Here is a 6,713-nt window from a genome sequence, read left to right as displayed (position 1 = left end):
TGTGACATTGATCATGAGTGAAGTAATGTTTGCTGGCACGTCACAAAAGGGGTACTGGATTGGAATAAATGTAAACAGAGTATGCCCGCAGTTCATGAGGCCCTTCGGGGGGTTTTTATCATTGTAATTTTTTACCATTGTAATGTTTATCATTGTAATTTTTATAATTTTAAAATTGTTATTTCTATTGTAATTTATTGTCACTGAAAAGCCCCGTAAGGGGAGTGTCAAATTAAAGTATTGTATTGTATTGGTTTTAGGAATGAGGGATAAATTGGACATTAATTTTAAGGCCGGTTTACACGTTACGATTTGTCGGCCCCATTTGTTTCAAGCAAATTTACACGCTGTGATTCGTCGGCCGGCTTTTCTTTCCCTATTCCAATTGAAAGGATGAAATTCGGCCAAAATCTGTGCCCGGGGGGGGGGGGGTACTCCCTATAATGGCCTATACGGGGAGGCTCCGCCCGAAAGGGGTACCTATTTCAGGCTTCAGGTATACAAAAGGGTAGGGATTTCACAAGTTTAGGTATACGAAAGGGTGTGGAAATCTGTCATTTAGGTTTTTGAAAGGGCCTTTAATTGAAATATTTCGAAGAGATGCAATTTATGGCTGCATTATTTCAATTTATTAAGCGCTACTTGAAAATGACAAGAAAACGTCATGTTTCAGGATATACCATGTCTTTCAGGTATATGAAAGGGGTACCTTTTTTCATTAAAAGGTATAAAAAAGGGGTACAATTTCTGGCAAAAATGGTATATAAAAGGGTAAGGGATAAGAGCTCGGGGCGGAGCCTCCCCGTACAAAACGTTTTTGAGTACCCCCCCCCCCCCGGGAATCTGTGACACTGCAAAATATCAGTTTAAGAAATCGGGCCGATTTTTAAACGCGCACTCATTTTCCTATCAAATCTGGGCCATATTGAGCCGACAAAATCGTGAAGTGTACCTGCATGTAAACCTGCCTTTTTAAGCGATGGCGTGACATCGCTTTATGCCATCGCACGAACGGTTCGTTTTGTCTGTTTGTCCCGATCGAACAGAAATCAAGTTTAACTTAACAAGAAATCGCCGCGTAAAACACAAAAGCAAAATACTTCCGCGCAGTTACAATGGAACACTACAATGTATAAACGAAAGAGACTAATTATATATGATGGGATCTTTTAGATTTAGTAGACAGAAATTTCTAATTCTAAAAATATAAAGGGCCGCTGTGAGCAAGAGACCGTTTGACCTTTCTGGCAGCTTAAAAGCTTGCTCGCGCGTATCGTATGTCATTCATCCGTGAAATCACACTACAGTATAACGCAATCTTTGTTGAGACAACGTAGGGAAATCTAAAAAAAACATAAAAGTATAAAATAAAATATTACTGTTGTTCAATTGAGCAAATCTACGAAGAAAATGGTCTGTGCATTCATAACAACTGTATTTATTTGAATTCCATCAGATCCTCAGGCTATGCTATTTGCCAACGAGACAGCCGAGCCAAGAGGTGAGGCTGTCGAGGCGGCAGAATCATAGAGCCGTGTGCGTATGAGTGTATAGGCAGAGAAAATCTTACGTTCTGCGTAAGGGACTTTTTTTTGACCATATTTGGGTGTAAGTAAACCCCATATTTGTGTTGTATTGTTCTTCCCAACTGGTTCCCAGTCTCTCACTCCTTGCTAGAGAGCAAATGACCAAAATGGCGTCCACGCGGCTCGCTGTTAAAATTTTCAATGTGACCATTCATCCCTTTACCGATAAATACACCTTTAGGGAACTATAAATCGAAAGAGAATACCCTACAGAATATTCGACCGCCGAAAAAATAAACATCAAGGTCTTCAAAGCGATGAAATAATCTTTCGACTTTGGAGTCCTTTAACTAGTTTACGATCGAAGAGAGAGACATGAAAATCAAAACGAACTGTTGACTTCAAATAGAGTTTTCTTGACTTATGAGAATGCTGAAGTCGGGTAAATGCTTCCTTTTAGTGTTGATTGTGTTTATAGTAATTTTTGACCGATGATTTATTCCAAATCAAATACCGTTTATATTTTATTTGGCACGCATTTTCGCTCCGCGTAGGAATAACATCAATTCAAAGCGACTCTCACTAAAATTACTGCATGTCATACACACAAGGAAGTCAAAAGTTGTTTGCTTCTAACGGCAAATGTAATGTTAACTTGAATCCAAATAATCCTTGACCGTTCAAGTTAGCGTAGCAGACATCTGTGTACGTTTTTTAGTGTGTTTAAAAGAGTGCGCGATCGCGAGAATACGCGCGCTGGAAACTAAGGCGCCTGCTACGCAGGCTATCAAGCCTGTGTCATTTATGAACACCAGAGAAATAGCCCTTTTATTGCATATTACCTAAAATACAATTTACCATAACAGTGGTCATTTCAAATATAGTTCTATCAAAAACCATTCAATATCTCTTCTTATGAACAAACATGAGTATTTTGCTCGTTGGCACTTACCGATAGGTACAACTAGTTATACAATCACTAACAAGCTTTTTAGGTTAAAATAAATGTAAACTGCAGTTGGATAACAGTCTTTTTCACACACAAGGTGTCAGCTACTTTTATTTACTTTAAGTTTTTTCTCAAAATTATGTAAGACCCCTTGTGAAACGCCATCGCTTCTGCATGCATCGCGTGCCAGTTATTATAATTATTAAGGGATAAAGAATATCATCCGCAAGGCAGTCCACGTTCGATCTCGATGCCTTTCAGTCCCGAGGTCAAGACAAGCGGGAATTCGCGAGCGATTGCTTCGTGGAGACTCCCAAAAAAGTATCCGAGAGCGAAATGCTGCCGGCAGCTATTGCAGACTACATAAAGTCTTCATTTCACGTGATTCGTTTAAGCTTTGTGCGCTCAAATGTATTTTTTAAGGCAAGCATGACGAGGAACTGTATATTTCTGCTGATGTCTGGGATGGAAATTCAGGTTTTTGACTTTCTTCAAGCGTGAGACTCGAGCATTCGCCTGATAATTAAGTGTGAGGTGCAGAAAAACTATTTGGAATAGCCTTTCCCCTTTATCAAGGAGCAGGGTAGCCGGGGGGAGTGGAATACCAAAAAACCGGATAAAACCTGTACCCAGTATACCCAAAATAGCCCAATTTCGATATATTAAAATTCAGCCTAAAATAATAGACCTCAGGACCAAACTATAGAGTTTGTGGGGTTTATTCCCCGGAGCCTCGTAGTGATGTCTATTGGTTTAGGCTGAATTTTAAAATATCGAAATTGGGCTATTTCCCTTCAAAATTATGCAAAATACCAAAATTTATAATAAGAAAACAACAGTATACTTTATACCCGTAAAAGGGCCAATTTTTAGCATAATACAGTATACCGTATACCCAACTGATTTAAAATTGCCCTGTATACCGTATACCTAAAAACCCTGTCTATCAACTTTATTGGTCTAACAAAAATGTTAATACTTATATACATATCTTTTAAATTAATAGCATAATTAAAAAGACCAAATGAGATTGCACGAACGGGAAAAGTATCCCATGCGAGGCGCCGTACCGGTGACCCCGAAGGAGACAACCACTTGAGCTTAGCAGAAATGAAAGCATGGCCGTGTGAGCAATGGACTTGTTATGTATTCAGTTGACTTTTAACTCGACTTTTAACTTTTTTTGCTATAAAAGAAGAAGACTGACGACGTTTTTCTGTAATAAGAACAGTGTTTCCCTGAATTAGATGACATGGCGATTTGTTGTGATCATCAGAAGTAATCCATTCCGTTTGGTTTGAAAATTTGTAACAATAGTTTCGCGGTCGTCTCTATGAACTCAAATTTTAAAGGGCTTTTTTCCCATAAAGAGAAGTTCCTTTGCAAGGCGCTTCTTCATTGTTCACCCACACTCTTAAAAAGTTATTTTTACAATGGCGAAAATAAATTATTGCATGATTGTTAGGGGCCAACCATTTTACTTCTGAGGAAAGGGTTTGGTGATTTCGTAAAAAAATATCCTGCAAGGGCACGTGTGCAAAAGAAAAATTCCTGCGCAAGACCATCGTCCCCAAAACAATTCACGCATGTTCAGTTGGCTGAAAAAAAAAAACGTAACCTGGCTAGATGTTCCGTGGGCTGATAAATTCAATTTGTAATATCAGCAAATTGATTTTAGCATCTGGACTTAGGTAAGAGGGATTCATAGCACAAAAATATGTCCCTCTCAGTTGGCTTTTTGCCTGTGGTTAACGATCTTTTAACGTGATCTTTCTCAAATTCAAGATCACGCCTGGTGCATGTTGTGACTTGAAGAACAATGTTTTGAATGCACTTTAAATCAAGGATACTAGAATACATGTAGCTGCTGGAACATAAAGTAAACTTTAAAATATCTATTTGATATAAATATGCAAAGTTAAAGCTCTTTATTCTATTAACAAAATTATTTTAATTGTAGACATCTTTTTATTTTGCTCCAAGACTACGAAACAGCTGCCTCCAATGGTAAATTACGGTCTGCTAGACACAAACGAAGATATTTATTACACTAAATATCCATGCCATAAAATCACTCCGTGATACATGCAAAACAATTTTTTACCGTAAAAATTTCGGACACTTTTTGTCTCATTTCGGCATTCCGAACAAAACTTTCGACACTTTGGTGAACAACGGCCAAAGCAAATTACGCCTACAAATTAAAACACAAATTAAAAAGAAACAACATCTGTGAAAATGATAGTTTTACTGCACCCTCAAGGTTTTACAGATACACCGACGCGAAAATAACACAAATACTATCAAGCCGTTACATACCGTAAAATTCCGGTTATAAGCCCCCCGGTTATATTATAGGCCCATCTACCTGGAAACAAAAAAATACATCCGATTATAAGCCCCCCCGGATATAAGCCCCCCTCTGCCGGATGACGTCAGCACTGAATAGAGCGTTTTTAACTTAAAAACATATTTCGATCAACACTCCCATGGCTCGTTTCGTAACGTTTTTTTATTCCGTTTATAAGCCCTTCCGGATATAATCCCCTCCGCTTATAAGCCCACTCAAAACTCCTTACGAAGTTGTATAAGCCCAGGGCTTATAACCGGAATTTTACGGTATCTCAAGCCATGTCTCAACTAGAGTTCGCTCCATAAAGAAAACTCAAAGGTTTGGAGATCAAAGTGGCTTAGTGATCTGCTACAAGATCTTCAATAGGTCAAATGGTCCTTGTTCCTCAGTTACCGCTTCCACTACATATCTGCCATCCCTAAACCCTTTTCTCCAAAAAGTCCTAAACTGTACACTTCAAGTCTCAAATGGGCCGGTTTTGCTAGATCTGGAGTTAAAATAAGCTTTAATCTCGGTTGTGGTATTTCAACACAAGAGCCCAAAATAATCATTTTCAGTGTCTCATGTAACACTTTCTTATTCGATTCTTTTGGACCTGGAGTGAGAATTAAAATGAATCCACGTTATGGCATTTTTCCACAAAGACCCAAACTGTACATTTCAAGTCTCAAATTGGCCGGTTTTGCTAGATCTGGAGTAAAAATAAGTTTTAATCTACGTGGTGGTATTTCAACACAAGGGCCCAAAATAATCATTTTCAACGGTCTCATGTAACACTTTCTTATTCGATTCTTTTGAACCTGGAGTGAAAATAATGATGAATCCACGTGATGGCATTTTTCCAAAAAGATCCAAACTATACATATCACGTCACAAACTGCCAAACTATATATATCACATAAAGATAAGTTTTAATCTACGTGGTGGTATTTCAACACAAGGGCCCAAAATCGTCATCTTCAGTCTCTTACGTTGCAAATTTTATTGGATTCTTTCGGACCAGGAGGGAGAATTAGAATGAATCGACGTGTTGGCATTTTACCAAAAAGACCCAAACTGTACATTTCAAGTTTCAAACTGGACGGTTTTGCTGGATCTGGAGTAAACGTGGGCTTTGATCTACGTGGTGGTATTTTAGCGCGGGGGCCAGAAATCGTCATTTTCAGTTCCTTATGTAGCAATTTCTCATTCGATTCTTTTTGACCTGAAGTGAAAATAATGATTAATCCACGTGATGGCATTTTTCCAAAAAGACCCAAACTGTACATTTCAAGTCTCAAATTGGCTGCTTTTACTTGATCTGGAGTAAAAATAATTAAGCTTTAATTAATCTACAATATACGTGGGGTTATTTTAACACAAGGACCCAAAATCGTTATTTCCAGTGCTTTATGTACTACTTTCTCATTCGATTATTTTGTACCCGGTATCAAAATTAGGATAAATTCTCGTGATGCCTTTTTTTTCAAAAGGACCCAAACTGTACATTTCAAGTCTCAAACTGGCCAGTTTTGCTGGATCTTGGGTAAAAATAAGCTTTAATTTACGTGGTGGTATTGCAACACAAGGGCCCAAAATCGTCATGTTCAGTTCCTTATGTAGCAATTTCTTATTCGATTCTTTTGGACCAGGAGAGAAAATAATGATGAATCCACGTGATGGCATTTTTCCAAAAAGACCCAAACTGTACATTTCACGTCTCAAACTGGACGGTTTTGCTGGTTCTGGTGACTGAAAACAATAAGCTTTAAACTACGCGGTGGTTTATCAACAAATCGTTATTTTTAGTGCCGGACTCCTGATGACGCGACGTAGTCTCTCTGTGTTAACTTCGTAAAAGAACAGTAAACCGTTCAGCTCCATCCGGTTAACAAACGAACATGAC

This window comes from Oculina patagonica, chromosome 3 (assembly GCF_052425735.1).
Source record: "Oculina patagonica isolate OP01 chromosome 3, crgOcupat, whole genome shotgun sequence".
In the NCBI taxonomy this organism is placed as follows: domain Eukaryota; kingdom Metazoa; phylum Cnidaria; class Anthozoa; order Scleractinia; family Oculinidae; genus Oculina; species Oculina patagonica.
Note: the sequence above shows the minus strand (reverse complement) of the source record.